This window comes from Haemaphysalis longicornis, unplaced genomic scaffold (genome assembly GCF_048455015.1).
Source record: "Haemaphysalis longicornis isolate Haplotype H1 unplaced genomic scaffold, Haemaphysalis longicornis Haplotype H1 scaffold_1, whole genome shotgun sequence".
In the NCBI taxonomy this organism is placed as follows: Eukaryota; Metazoa; Arthropoda; class Arachnida; order Ixodida; family Ixodidae; genus Haemaphysalis; species Haemaphysalis longicornis.
In genome coordinates, this window is record NW_027526203.1 from 360,593,367 (window position 1) to 360,609,085 (window position 15,719).

At 49.3% G+C, this 15,719-nt stretch overlaps 1 long non-coding RNA gene across 1 annotated transcript in view; it reads right to left on the bottom strand.

Annotated features, from left to right (window-relative positions):
* Nucleotides 1-4,804: 4,804 nt before the first annotated feature.
* LOC144154985 (uncharacterized) overlaps nt 4,805-15,719 on the bottom strand; it is a 141,380-nt gene continuing 130,465 nt past the window's right edge. Inside the window, exons 3-4 of the long non-coding RNA XR_013319489.1 lie at nt 6,866-6,976; nt 4,805-6,104 (exon numbers count right to left, since the gene is read on the bottom strand). This is a non-coding gene — a long non-coding RNA (uncharacterized LOC144154985). The remainder of the gene's footprint in view (nt 6,105-6,865; nt 6,977-15,719) is intronic.

A 15,719-nucleotide genomic window follows, 5' to 3' on the forward strand; every position in this document is an offset into this window, starting at 1 on the left:
TTTTGATTCAATAAATAGTGCGAATGACGAACGTGGTTATAAGCCTCCCACCCACATCAGCGCGAAGACGATGATCTGCTTGCCTCACCTGGGATGTTTGTGAACAAGCCTAGAAACATACTGATATTACTTTACTCTACTATTATAAATATTTTATTAAAATATCTTTTTTTTATTTTGTTTCACAAAGCAACGCAATCAATTAATCGACCAATTACCCGATTAAAGCTTGCCGATTAATCGGACTACTATTTTTAATCGACGCTCACTCTAATTCCCACCGCTCAACCTAGTGAGTGAAAGCTTGATACCACGAAGCGTGCGGTTTATGCATGTCGCCTGATATACGGTGTTCGGCAGTACGGGATATAGAAGTAGGTGATGAACGTACTGGTTGCGCTACCCAATAGGGCTGCGCGGTATTTTCGAACTATCGGTTCGCATAACAGCCCAACAGTATTTTTTTACCCCTTTGAGAAGTATCTCACCGCCTCTCAGGTAGAGCTGAATGTGAGGCTTCAATTTGTCGCTGAAGATGACACCGCAGTTTGCGCTCCGCCCAGTCCTCACGATGTCCACATTTTTCTTTTGTTAATTAACAGGCCGTACCAGAACTGGATTCAGTTGTCATGAAAGATGAAAATTCCACCCAGGAAGCGTTTGTTTGGGAAAGCTAAGTATATTTTTAGGTCCTTTGAAGAGTACCGCCAAGAATCGACAACAACGGAGGGACGGCCCCGCCGCGAGCTTCAAAATATTGTTTGCGTGCGCACCTGCAACGCTTCCGGAAAACGCAGAAACAAAAGGAGCGAAGAAATATTAATTAGCAAAACAGTACAAGCTGCAGTTTCGAAGCTTCCAGAAACCCTGTCGACCCCCCCCCCCCCCCCCTGCCCCCAAAATTGTGTCTCTTTTCAGCTATAATTTTGTGAATCCGGGGTTCCAGAGCTTGATTTTGCTAAGAGAAGCCCGGTCTGTGTTTTATCCTTATAAGGGGCGTGCATCGGGGGAAGTAGCAAGCAATGCGTTCGTGCTTCTGCGCGCTCGGGACTTAATGTAAAAGGCAAAACACTGCTGCAAGAACAATAGCCTAGAAACACACGAGGCCATATTTTCGTAGAATACATTTTACTATAGGACGGAACACAGACATAAATTAACGGGGTGAACGATAGTCAGTTTTTGCCCGCTTTTATACGATCATGCGCTCTGTGTGCGCTCCGGCAACAAATGACCGCTCCCAGTGCCGATGCACAAGCACTGCCGGCTTGAGCTGCGCACGACGACAAACCAGGCAAAATGAGCTCCATACGGTGCGTAGCAGCCGTCCAAACTGTACAAGACAGCCCACGGGTAGCACTTTTCCTTTTCACGAGAATGGCAGCACGCGCTCAGTCGTTCGTCTTCGCGAGTCACATGTCCAGTGACGCAGCGCTGTGCGGGTCACCAGCCCTAGACATTTTGGGCGGTTCTACGCGCCGAAGCTACACATGGGCTATGAGCCGCGCTGTAGTGGAGGGCTTCGATCACTTCAGGCGGGGACCTGTTAGAGCACGTCCTTTGGTTGACAGCGGTGAAGGGCTGTTGAGAACTTGAGTAAGCCGCGGCAGTCTAATGCACTTTATTCATGTCGCTGTATCTTCCCATCAAAAAGCTTCCGACGAAGATAGAAATCAAAAACAACAAGCGTATTTCGCGCCTTTTCCGGCTTTAAAGGCGCAGGACGGTGAAATGACTAAGCTGGTTGCAGCGCAGTCGCGAGGGGCGTAACCATCCGAGTTCGTTTCGTTTCTTTTTATTACTTATTGCTACGAATAAACTACTGCGTAGTGCTTGACTGTTCTTAACACCTGCTCTTTCTCTTTTATCGTGCTCTTTTGTCAGTTTGTTCGCTTTTTATGGACTGCTGGAATCCTCTTATAGTTTCCTTTGGTCCTGTGTGGAGGTTATATGCTAAGTGCAGCGTGAGCACTGCACTGCTTGATGCGTCATCAGATGCTGACACTCTGATCACGCTGACATTGTCTGCACCAGCTAGGTCGCGGAACCCATCGATCCACGCTACAAGTAAACACCCTCTTCCGTGCGGCGATGAACGAATACAGCCGTTAAATACGACAACCCTCGAGGGAAGGAAATAGGGTAGCTGGTGCCTTTTCCCGTAGTCACGTGGTATATTTTTGGCCCTTTCTGCATCATGCGGCAGCGGGATTCTCTTTTTTTTTTTTTTCAGAAAAAAGACAAGTGCGCGAGTACCAGAAGAAAATGTCTGATTCGAAGATTTTTCAAGGCGCTCTACAACTTTCGACTAACGCCTCAGAAATGCAATCAATCATTAAAAAATACAAAATAAAACCGGCAACATTTATTTCTCAGTAATGAAAATAATACTGCCTGTAACTGCGTGATGATTGATAATATGCCGTGAGTACGATCTCGCTACAGCGTTTGGTCTTAGTTGGTTTATCAAATATTTTTCCAAGTTAGGATGGGGCATCCTGTACACAAGACAACTAAGTGACGAAATAGCGGTCGCCCGTAATGGGGCTTATACTGTCTGCAGGAGTCTAGTCGGCGTCAAACAGGCAGGAACTTCTAAGAATTTAGAACTTCTAAGAATGTGAAGGTAAACGATCATCGTCATCATGCGGCGCTGCGGTCTCTTTCCCAGCGCGCGCTGCGTGGCTTTTTCTGACAGCCCTTCTCCGGCCCTCCTCCTGCGCTGCTGTTTACCATTCCCGGCGCACAATCTCCAGCTCGCGCTCGCCCCGACCCCCCCTTCAGCTTTCCGGTACCACAGATTTTGGGTGCCTAACAAGGAGTGGGCTTGAAGCATAGATATGTAAGGCTTTCCCCTAAAAAATTGGCCCATCTTCACTTCGCTTCGAAGGAAGCGATTGGGCCTGCCTTCTGCCGCCCTTGCCGCGTAAATGCATCTCTTCTCTCTCCGCGCGCATCTCATGCTCCTGGACTCTTCAAATTAGGTAATGCCGGTTATTGAAAGAAGTGTTGGCGCCCTAAACTGCAGCTCATTCCTGCAGCTGCAAGCATTCAGCAAAGAAGGGGCATAGCAGGTCTGTGCTCCAGAAAACTCCAAGCATTCTGCATGCTTCTCAAACTCGAAAATGACATTTGCTGACAGCAGGACCTTGTTTCTGTAGGAGAATGCGGAGGGATGTTTGGGGATATACCTTACATTTTTATGTATGCATGGTATTTTGTACATTTGCAGGGCACACAGATACCTACACAAAGAGGCACAAATAACCTAGAAATAAATTATCCACTATCTGTCATATACGTCTGCTTGGTATGCGTCTGTTTCTTCCTTGACTACTTTGAGTTAGGATTGACAATACAAGTAACTGCAGATCTTCTAGCTCTATGAGAGACAGGTGTGCATACCAACTCCGACATGTTTCCTGCGTCGATGGACGGCTGGACGGATGGATGTATTTGAATGGATTTGGATGGATCGGCTAAATAAACAGCCTTGGCTTGGTGCTCGTTAAGGTTGGTTCGATGAGCGACAAGCCTCTCACATGTCGGGATCAGCGGAGCGCACGAGGAGACAAAATATATTAGCAAAAGTCATCAGAGACGGCAACCAACAGCCCAATCTAGTAGTCCTCCCCACCACGCCGTTGCATAGATGAAAATCGCGTTCGAAAGAAGAGGAGCATCGCAGCCGCACGCCTGCAATTCCGCGGGATGAGAAAAATTATCCCCGAAATAATAAAGGAACGCTCGGACGGTCGCAAAGCAAAACAAAGTGCGTCGTAGGGGCAGGCCCGAGGCCAGTCGAAATTCCTAAGCAAATGCATTAAAACGTCGTTAGCGCTGGCAGGGGGAAGCCATTATCCAGAGCCATTTGGGCCTGCCCTTGCACAGGCTATGGCGGATGCATCCGCGTGTAGCCGCCGCGGAATGCAGAAATACGCCTGGAACGCCCCCGTACAAGCGCCGCCGCTCCGGCTCTTCGTGGCGCTGCAGCTCCCGCTTGTGCCGTCAGCGCGTCCGACGGCCGCCGAAGCAGCTCGTGCCAGGCAGCCTACTCGGTTGGGCCTTTGTTTAGCGAGCAAGGTGCAAGATGCGCTTCAAATGAAGCAACCACGCCGAGGCATCCAAGTTGCGGCTCTTAATTCAAGACCAAATAGTCGTTCGCCACCACAGGAACGACCCTTGCAGTAAAAGAGTGTAGAACCAGCGTCACCAGACGGTGAAATACGGCGCCAGACAGTGAAAACCTGGTGAAAGTTGGGGGTTGCGGGTGTTGAGGTGCCGGCACGGCTACACCTCACAATAGAGAATTTTGGCACACCGTGGGTACCGTATGTTCCACGTGTTTCGTTTGTACCGGGACCCGAGTGCGCACGCGCGCACGGGCACGGCGGGGCGGGCCACTCCCAGGCGGAACGAATACGCGGGCACGGCGAAGGCCGGGCGCCCGTAAGCGGAACTAAGCCACCCTACCGGAACGAATGCGCACATGCCCAGTTGGGTCCAGGTACATACGGAACACGCCGTATTCTAAAACTCTGGCCGTCCGGCCATCTGGGCGTACTGCCCAGATGGTCAAAATCCTCGCATATTGAGAGAAAATTACGTTGCACCAGATCTTGTTTGAATATAAACATAGGCGAAAAGGACAGCAAGCGCAGCAACTTTCTGTGCGAGCATGCCCCTTAGAAATGGAGGAAGTGCTCTATAAACAGGCATTGCGGCGGATATGAATTAGAAATTTAGTTTCATTTTTCTCAAACCTATTTTATTAATATATTGACACAGGTAATCAATTGCCCCCCTCCGCAATAGGATGGTTTGCTATGAGCAACTAAAACACCATCTTCAAGACTTTGTTTTGGTGAACTGCATGGGCAGAAATGGTACAGGAGCAGGAAATACGTTGTATGCGTTGTTGTGTGCTAGTGCTGGGGAAATATGGTGAAATTTCGAAGAGAGGCTGGTGTTCAAGCCTCGCTCTAATCTGGCAACGCTTTGTAGAAGCATGCAGAGAGCATGTAAGCTGTTGGCACATAAAAAAAACATTTCATTGCAGTTCGTTACCATGCCGTTATTCAAGAGAAATAATAGTTTTTATAAGGCTGCTATATTTGAAAATAGATTTATCATTACTTCGACTGTCATGTATTACAAGTAAAAATGAAATGAACGTATATTTAAAATTCTTGAAATAGGGGATAAAAATCCACAGCCTTGAAAAAGTTAGCTCGTATTAATTTCTCATGAATGAAGTCCACATTGACGCAGTTAAGTCTGTACTTCTCGTAACTGGGCAAGGGTAACAGAAGAAATGGCACAAGAAAACAAACGCAGCGCTCATAAACGGCTTGCCATGCCAAACAAAACAAAACAAAATTTGAGATGCGGTAAAAAAGACGCGCAGGCCTTCGTATAATTTTGAGCTATAACTAAAGAATGACGCCCTCTGGTGTGAACATCCTCCTACTGCTCCCTCCCCGACGTGAGGCGAGGGACGGAACCCTGGCCCCTGCTGACTACTCGCGAACATGGGCGTACATGCAGACGCCGACACACATGAAGGTCGAACACACAGGCTTAAATTCTTGCACTAATATTGCATATCCTCGGAGAATCACAAGTGCGTCAATGCGTGTCGATACTTTCTTCTCCCGGCGCTTCCAAACATGTTGGAATCCAAATAAGCACAGTCGATAGAAGCGCTAACAACAACTGAGAAGGAGGTGCCAGCCCGTGCACAGAGCGACAGCTTCCCATAGTGCCGTGGTCAGTCGGCGAGGTTGTGGGCATGTGCTGGAGCAGCCGAGTGCAGAGGGTCAGCCTCGTGAGCGCCGATCGTCAGCTGCCGAATACGTGGCAAAGGCTATCGTAAGTTGCTACTGTGGGCATAGATGGGACGGCTTTCGCTTGTTTCTTGTTATCAAGTGCGGCGACGACAACAAGGTGAGCTGAGGAGCTGAGAGTGGCAGCTCTCCGTGACGTGACGCTCCTCGGTAGCGCAGGTGCAGGCACTGTCGCCAGGTGTTGTCGCCGCTGTTTCGCCCGAGCAGCAGCTGCATGTATCTTGACGGTATTTTTAATCAGGTCGTAGTTCCGTTATTCTGCATGACAGCAAACAAAAACAAGCGCACGTTCGTTCAACTCCAGTTAACATCTGATTACCTCTCGTTCGCCCAAATTAAAAAAAAAAAAAAAACACGCTATAGCTTCGGTGCTGATCATGTTAAATTAGACTTCAAAAAGCGAAATTGTGAAGATTTACTATCAATATACGGGGTGGCTTTGGCAACCTCGTTCAAGAGAATTCTCCTGAGTGTTGACAAAGTACGACAACAGCAAAAAGACACTACAATTGAAAGGATTTGCGTCGCTTTGCTTCGACACAATGCGTAGGAATTTTCTATCGCTACGTTCAAAGGGGCTGAATGGACGAAAAACAAGGACCGACATTTAATTTCACCAAGGGATTCGTTCCGCGTTGTGAAATAATGCATTGCAAAGCGCCATGCTTACATCACGCAATGTAACAGCGCAGACAGCAAGTTTGAAATCAAATCCAACGTTTCGCCTTTTCAATGGCCTACTTTGAACTTTGGTCGCGCTAACATCCCAGATCACATTTTTAAGTCAAATAATTCTTGAGTCGGGCCTCTTTATTTGCCAGATTTTCGTCGGCGGACGCCACGATTGGTCATTCACGTGCATTGTGAGGAAGCAGGTCCACGGAACTTTTTTAGAATGTATATTCTCCCATCATACACCTCAAAAACTTCACGGCCGACCAGGCACTCCCATCTGCCCCATTCGTTCCTTTTACCCTTCACTTCCCCATGCTGACGGGCATAGCAGGCCTGCTACTTACCACGTCTTCCCATCCGACATCTCGCTACGTAAATGTATCGGTCCACGGCGTCCCCGTCCAGCGTTGATTTCCAGGCCATCCACGAATTCCCATGCCCACGTCTGCCTCCTCCTGTTACATGGAACATAATTCATCGTTGGCATCCAGACCAGTTTTCCCCCACCATTCTTTGACTTATGTCACGATTAAAACAAATCGCTTTCTCTTTTTTTTTTTTTTTTGCGCATAAGAAAACGCTGTACCCCCCCCCCCCCCCACCTGTTTTCACCGCTCTTTGCGAAACGAGAGGGACGAGTCAGGTTAGTGCGGATCAGAGCCTTCTATAACATACTACGTACATAACTGTGCCACTGGGAGAACCCTGCGGGAACCTCCAAGAAAAACAGACCATCACTGTCAACGGTGATGGACAGCCCTAGCCTAGTTCAACCATAGGTGACCTCTTGGTTTTAATCTGTGATGGGCCAAAGTTTCTTGAAAGCGAACTTGATCGTGAGCGTATATAGCCATTGGTGCTCTTTGCCCCGGTTGGCCTTGCGTCATTATACACCAGCCAGCATCATTGTATATAGCCCTAAAATGGCGGGACGCTGTCCTTCTTTTTGCGGTGGGAAAACGGAGGTATGCATGCCGTAGTCGGCTCAAGAACACCGTGATTTGACTGGCACATTCGGACGTAGCATGGCCGATATTCGCTTTCATTAACGGTTCGGTTCTGCGTGCCATATGGGTGGAGGCAGCACACCCATAGAAATGCACTACGATGACGAACTCCTTGCAGCTGCACACGCTACAGGCCCCAGTTCATTTCCTGAACCAAAGGCAGTGTGGTTTTCTGCGCAGCGTCTAAATGCACGGACGTTGAGGTAGAACCCATCATCGCATTTGCGTGGTGGTCTACGTAAATGCGCTTGACATTCTATTGGAGATATTTGTGTAACGGGTGGCATTACCTTTACTTGGCCAGTGGAGGTATGGTCTCATGTAAAGATTTGGTTCCATTTTTCCCACTGAGTAATTGGGTGTCCTGTCAAAATAGGCAGCATCAAGTGGCGAAAAACGACGAGCAGGAACTCAGGTGCGCAGTCTCAGTAATACTCGAACTCCGGACATTTGCTTTTGCTTTGCCTTTTCACGCTGAGTCTGCGTGCGTTAAGTCCTCTCTTACAGGTGGGAATACCGAAAGGGCGACGATGTAGTGGCAGAGAGATCCTCCTTAAGGATAATAACGTTTCTCTTGCCATCCAAACTACGTTGGAACGTAACTAAGATGGGGCCGAACAGGAAGATCCATGTATATAATATAAAATAAGATATTCAGAGCAGGAGCTCCTTTTCCAAAATCTTCGTCTTTCATCCCGAGACCTGGTCAAGCGGAAGACGTGGCATCTGTCGCGCAAATTTTTCTTGACGTCTTTCCCAACCGATTTCGCGCGGCTCCACAAAGGTGCCCATCGCCAGTTTCATCATAGATTGGCCTCATCGATGGCGCCCCGAATCCGGCCCGAAGTACATAAAACGAACGCCGACACACAAAAGGACAACGGAGCACGGTGATCGCCGACGCAGTCACTCGAGTATAGGCTTTCTTCCCGCAAACACGCACACACACGCGCACACACAACAAGCGGTCGCTACTTAGGTATCCCGAAAGGGGCCAGAGAAAGAGTGCGCTGCACTTTTTCCCCGTGCAGCGCTCGGAGCGTTTAGCGAAGTGTAAACCTAATCGCGTGTACCGTTTAGAGACGTCTGAGCACCTCCGCATTGTATGCCAGATCGGAGGCGACACGAAAATTACAAGGCCCGGGTCAGCACCTCCTTGTGTTGTCCCCCTGGGTCCCCCTCAAAACACGTCGCGCCTCCGTAGCCGACAACGAGCGGGAACAGCAGCGCGACACCGCGCAACAAGGGTGCCCTCTCGCGAACAGCCTAGGGGGACCTAAAAGGATTCCGAGGCGTCGGTGCGAAGCCACCGCCTACAAAGGCGCCGCCTGGCGACAATGGCTCGACACGTACCCGGTGCGACGAGACGCGGCGCATGCACAGCACACACTCGCGGGTGGCGGCGCGCGGGCCGCTCAAAAAGGTGTCGGAAGCTGGTCCGCCGTTTGGCACGCTTGAGGGCCGCTGCTTGTAATCCTTCCACGGGGGAAAACGCGCGAAGGTGAGTGGGGTCGATGGGAGGACCACTGAGCCGCAAGCCGCACAAGAAAGACCGCGACCATTCTTCGCGTTGCCGCGTCGGGATAATCCGCAGCGCAGCGGCGCCTCTTAAGAATCGGTCTCGCTGCCAAAATAGAGTGAGTGCGCGCCTCCTCGGCACGTTGGCGTCAGCAAGGGTGGACGAGCCACAAAGCCACGCATTCACTGCGGCGCCCCTTTTTGTGGACTTTCGCGACGCGGTGGCGCCCAGAAATAAAAAGAAATAACAAATACAAAATGTGACCTTCGAAGGGAAAAACAACGACCAGCAATACTGCGTATAAGAGACGGAGACGAAAAAATCTAAATTTCCAGGTACACACTCATTCTGACCGGGCGAGCTTGGCCTTGGAAAGGTGATTGTTTAAGCAAACACTCTTGTTTGCGCGAAACATTGAGAGGAAATGTGCAACCTACTAGATCTTCACAAGAAAAGAAGAGCGTTCAACGCCACAGCATCTACTTGAGGCGCGCTGTTTTATGACCGAGTTATTCCTTTGAAGTACCAAGTGTCAAGAACGAAAATCCGCGCGAACAACAATCAAACGGACGCGCAAGCTATCATGCGCACCGCCAAATGGGACGCAACTTTTAACAGCGAAGCTGTTAAAGGAGCCATGAAGACAAAATACAAGTTGGGTTTATTAGAAAGACTGCTTAGTCCCGATAACAATGATACCAATATCATCGCAATCTTCGAACAAATAACGGAGATATTAAAGAAAACGTGTGAAGCAGTTGCGACCCCCTGGACAATTTCCCGCAACTTTTCTATGACGTCACGGAACCTTGTTTGTGCGATTGGCGGCCGCCTAATTGACCTCTCGTGACGACACATGACTAGACGTCTGTAATGGGGCCTCTAGTTCCATTTGACCGCATCACTTGAATGCTAACGGGCAGTTAATGCACTGAAAATTATGTTTTATTGTTGGCCCGTATGACGTCATTCTTGCTCATAACACGTCACTGTGGCGCAAAATTTGAAAGTTTTAAATACTTCTCCCTGTTTTTTTTTACAAAAACATCTTTTGGGGCGGTAATGGAGCTGAGTGAGATACTGAATCCATGTTCTTTCAAATTACACGAAGTTGTATTTTCTCTTCATGGCTCCTTTAAGCAAATCGTAATTTTTCATGTCCGCAGTTAAAAATACCAAGAAAATGCCTGGCGCTCGTGTGAGCGTGCCTCCCGTTGACCGCCCGGCGTCCCCTGCGCCCGTTCGTCAAGCCAAGCACACCCACTTAGGGAGACCGGCGAAGATTGCGGCGACTGCCCGGCAGGTAAAAAAAAACCAAGAAAATGCCGAGCGCTCGTGTGTGCGTGTCTCAAGGCAACCGCCCAGCGTCCCCGGCACACGTTTGTCAAGCCAATAATACCCACTTAGGTTGATTAGCCTAGATTGAAAAAAAAAAAAAAAAAACTCCAGCGTTAGCCGTAATAGTGGCAACACTTGCTCGGAACGAGAAAGAAGATGTCCAATGGTTATCACTTCCAAAATTAGAAGCTCCCCACACTTATAGCAGCAATGATGGAGTGAAGGTCGTTGCAGCAGGGTAGAAGAGGCAAATTGGCTGCAATGGTGGACTTGAACCGTCGGGATGGCCGTGAAGGTTGCGTACAGCTTCGCTACCTTCAAGTCTTACGCGTTAGTGTGTGCTGCCGTCATTTTCTTAAAGTAAATTCTTTCTCATGAGAGCGAAACGTGAACTCGATACATGAGCTCGCTGTCCGGGAACAAATGGCCCCTGTACAAATGGCTCGGAAACTAATTGTTTCGGGACCAATGGTCCAGACTCCGAAGTATAAAAAGATAGTCCGAGCTGTGCACGGCTGTTTTTAAAGTCGACGGAAAGTCGGGACGGAGGGAAAATAAAGCGCCCAGTCTTCTGTGGTTTGGCGTCGCCCGGGCAATTGACTTTTAATTCAGCTCCGCGAGAGAATGCGCAAGCTATTTTTTCCCAAAGCCAAAAACGGTAGAAATGCAAAAAATCATTCCGTCTTTTTAATGATCAAATCGTTCCTGATTTAACTATGATGCTGCCTGTAAATCTCGTACGAAAGGGCGTTTTTGCTTTTCACCTTCATCAGAAAAGCGGCAGCCGCGGCCGGGAATCGAACCGGCGTCCCCGTGCTTAGCAGCACAACGCCTTAGCCACTGAGCCACCGCGGCGGCTCGTACCCCAGAAGGCATATTTTAATAGTGTCAAAATTGTGCTAAAAATACTTATCATGACAGTAGGTATGTACACTTGCGAGAAAACGCTTGCAGCCATTACGCGCAGTTCGTAATGCCTGACAAACTGCGTTGGTGGGGTTGACACCGATGCAAAATGTCTCTTCGTACGTATACAAATTTTACCGAATGTTATGATAATTATTTTTATCCCAATAGTGAGAGAATTAAAATGTGTTTTCATGGGGTATTGTGAGGGCTGAAAAGCTCCTTTTAACGGAGCTAGCTTGGCCCGTCAGAATTTCAGGCCTATAGGAGTCACAAAGCATTCACATAGACCTGCCGCTTAAAAAACACATACACTACGGAAGGCAGCATGCCTTTTTGCAATTTGTCGTTGCTATAGCGTGTTTTTCATTTTTACCTACACTTTTCCCAGCATTCTCGCTACACTTTACGCGCTTTCCCAGCCACTGAAACGTTATAAGGCGAGCCAGTTACGGAACCAATCTGAATCTGCACTGTTTCCATAATTCCCGTAGTGACACGAACTGCCTCAAGCGATTCGCGTTGACACAAGTGTCAGATTAGTATAAACGTGAGCAACCGTATAGTCAAATTCATCTCATCCATTATTTCGCTATATGAAATAAGCGCCAGAAACGCCTTAGCCCACTTATCAAACTCGAAAGACGAGAAAACACCCAAGTGCCCATCGCGCTTTAAGCTATGTAAGAATCCGGCTCACTGGCTCACTGGTTCCGGCTCACAAGTGCAAGCAGTGCCTCACTGTTTTATAACTAGGCCAGTTGTTCACACACATTAGCGCGCGCGCCCACACACACACGCACACCCACACGCACGCACGAGTAGGGGGGAGGGACGCCGCGGGCGGTGTGGGGTGACGGACGGGCTTCGAGAGGTGCTTGCGTGTGGATGATCGGCAAGGCGGACGTTTGCTTCCGTTCGGGAGCGCTGGAAACCCGTTGAGCGGACGCACCCCGCAGTCCTTTCGCGATGTGTAGTGTTAAAACTGAAAGCATGGGATAATGAACAATATGGTTACGTAGGTGGAAGAATTATTTCGCTGACAACGCGCAGGTAGGGTGACCCACGAGTGGCGACAGGGATGCAGAGACAGAAGATCAACGCAGCAGACGACAAGACAAGCGCCGGCAAAAATTCACTCAGTAGCTAGCCTACATTTCAACCGACCTTGCTGGACAAATGCTAGTGCGTATGGGTTCATAAGTCGAAAGAGAATGTTACCCCATACTTCATTTAGCGCGATAAATGCGGCGCGCGCCCAGGGAAAAAAGCACGCACCAGATCGGCGGCAGCTCCCGCATACGCCCGGAAAGGGGAGACTGCAGCTCTCTCTGACGGTCTTACGGTAGCCTATAGCATTACCAGGCATTACTTTTGCGATGCAGTCGTAATCTTCTTAGCTGTGCGGAGAGTAGGTACGAGCATCCTCTACGTTATTTCTTCACTGCGCAACCTCGTGTATTGAAGGCTTCTCTTGGTAAGAACCCTTCCGGGCACTGCTCTACATTAATTCAGTTAAGCGGGTAATTCGTTAACGGCGCGCGGCGGTTAGGGATCCGCGCGCGTCCGGTTAACCTCGCGAGGATGTGCTTTCGTCCGCCCGGGGGTCGCCACCGAGGTACTATATATTGCGGGGAGAGCGCAGCGACGACAGCCGCGTGTCACGATCTTCGTGAAAGACAGTGATCGAGGGCACAATGTCGGCTAGGCACGCGAGGCCCGCGGAGTCTCGACGCAGCCCCGCGCCCCCCGCGAGCCCAGCACACTCGCAGATGGAGGCACAGCCGAACCCACGCTGCTCCTAAACCGACGTCAAACACGCATGCACGGCTGGGGGAAATTTTACAAACGGTGGCCATGCCATACTTTGCGGCACAGCGTCAGCGCGTGTGTGTTTGTGGCCCTCTTGTAGTTTGTTTTTGTTAATTTACCTTTATGCCTGCTGATGTGAGAACCTAAAACCCCCGTGACCGTTTTCCGTGCTTTATTTCGAATTATTTCCGTTACCATCTTGCCGGGCATTCTTTCATCCATACGCGTTGCGTGTTCGAATGAGGCAAGTTTGTCGATGGCAGTGCGGTCTATTAGGCGAAGCCGCGCTCCTGAACAACCGAACAGTCCGTGTCTCGAAAGCGCAGCAAAGGAAAACAAGAGGCAAAAACGACGCCGCGCACTCAGACATGCGCGCCAGTGCGCGCGTATATGTGGTCGTCCGAGACCCAGCGTACAAAGTGCTCGTTCCTGCGTGTTCAAAGTCTATTTAGGGATCACGAAAAGCACGCCACGAGGTAAAGGTGCCCGGGCACTCTCTCGCTGGATGGCGGGTGATATTACGGAAGAAAGGGAATACATTAAACAAAATACGGTCAAAACGCGAGCTGCACAGAGGATGCGTATGAGACGTGCCGTGTAATTTTAGAAGGCCGAGCAAAAACTGCGACTTGACACGCACGTCAATGAAGACGACGGACGGGGCCCGCCGAAGCAGCGAGAAGGAGCGCCGCCGTTGCACGGGCCGGCGTGCACAAGTACGAGGGAGCGGAATTTGACTGGCAAATGACACGCGCACGTCAAATTGAGAGGAAAAGGCGGCGCGACCTTTCGCCATAACGCCCAACAAAACAGACAGGTATAGCTGGCTACCAATGCTGAATTTTTCAGGAGTTACTGGAAAGTGTAACGTTAGAGGGACTGTATACACTTGGTTGGGTTTTCTGAAATCAATCAAATTTGCTCCCGGCGTGGTCGGTGCGCGCTTCGAAGTTACAGCATACTGTAAACACGCGCGCCGACGCCAAGGTGAGGTATCCCGCTAAACCTAACTCGATTATTTCTCGCACAGGCCCGGAAAGAGAACGCCGTCTGTTGTTTCCTAGTCCTAGCCACTCTGCTATACAACGAGCTCCCATAAAGTCGGCTTCATTATTGCACACAAGCATTGCTGGGAAGACACTGCTTTCAGGCGTCGTGTAGACAGTCTGATATCAAAGTAAGGATGCTCTAGGACACCTTATTGAATATATTAATAAGACCGCATGCATCCCTCTATACAGACTTTAGAGTAGTATTTACTACTATAGACATATGCGTTGTTGGGAAGACATTTTTTCAGGGACAGTGTAACGAATCCCGTATCAGATTAGGCTGGCCCACGGGCCTCTTGAACCCACGATTCATATATAGAGCTGTAAACCGAGCCCCTTTAAGATTGTCTTCACTGCTATACCCAAACGCATCGCTGGAAAGACATTTTTTCAAGGCCAATATAAACGGTAATACGAAAATAGGAACGCCCTAGAGCCCTTTATTCATACTATTTTCGTATGCGCGGCGAACGTGTGGCACATCGAGCGTTACAGACGGACAGACGAGTTTCTTCGTTCAGTCCACATGAAAGTGTTTAAGCACGAAAAGAAAAATTCACTTAACAAACGCCCGTTGCGTGCGCACCCCGTGGGCAGGAATTTCTAGTTTCATATACGGGACTTTAGAAATCGCCAGACGGATAGCTGGGACTAGAATGCGGTCAAATGAATACAGGCCACTCGAAAAAACTGATAGTACTTCGTTGTTAACGGATGCCTCCCTCGGGCGCGTTCAGTATAGAGTTGACAATCCGCCGGTTCTGCTTCCCCACAATGAACTCGTGTGGTCAATCCATGTCGCCAACAAAGCAAATTCGGCGAATGATGGTGCCCACCATACGATTCGGCTAAAAAATCTGCAACCAAATTAGCGAGATCTGCACTATGGCAGTGCTAGCATGGCGTTCTGCCTGGCGCAGTGCCGCTGTCCAGATAACATTTTAAAGTCGACCTGCGATGGAAAGATGAAAATACGAAAATTCGGTGGTAAACTGTGGACGGGGGACTCGAACAGCGCAGGACAGGAGCATTCGGAGGTGATTGGGAGTGGCCTTCGTCCTGCGGTGGACCTGGGCAGGCTGATGATGATGATGGTTACCGTCATTGTCCCAATGTGCTTTCGGGCGTGTGCGTGCGTGCTTGAGCGTGCGCGCGTGCGTGTATATGTATGTGTGTGTGGGCGGAGTGTGAGAGAGTAGATGTGTGTGTGTACACCGGCGAAACTGGCATCAGAAAGTGGACAATAGACGGGTGTACGAAGAAAATTATGCGCCGCCTACAGACAAGGTCGGCTTTAGACTGCCGCGTGATTTAGCGAATAAACGACACACCCATGTTCAGGCTCAGCCACAAAGTAGTAGTCGAGGAGGCCGCGAAAGGAGGGCCTTGAAGCTCCCATTTGAGAAGCTGGTATGTATGTATGTATGTATGTATGTATGTATGTATGTATGTATGTATGTATGCATGTATGTATGTGTGTGTATGTGTGTGTGTATGTGTGTATGTGTGTATGTATGTATGTATGTACGTATGTGTGTATGTGTGTATGTATGTATGTATCTGT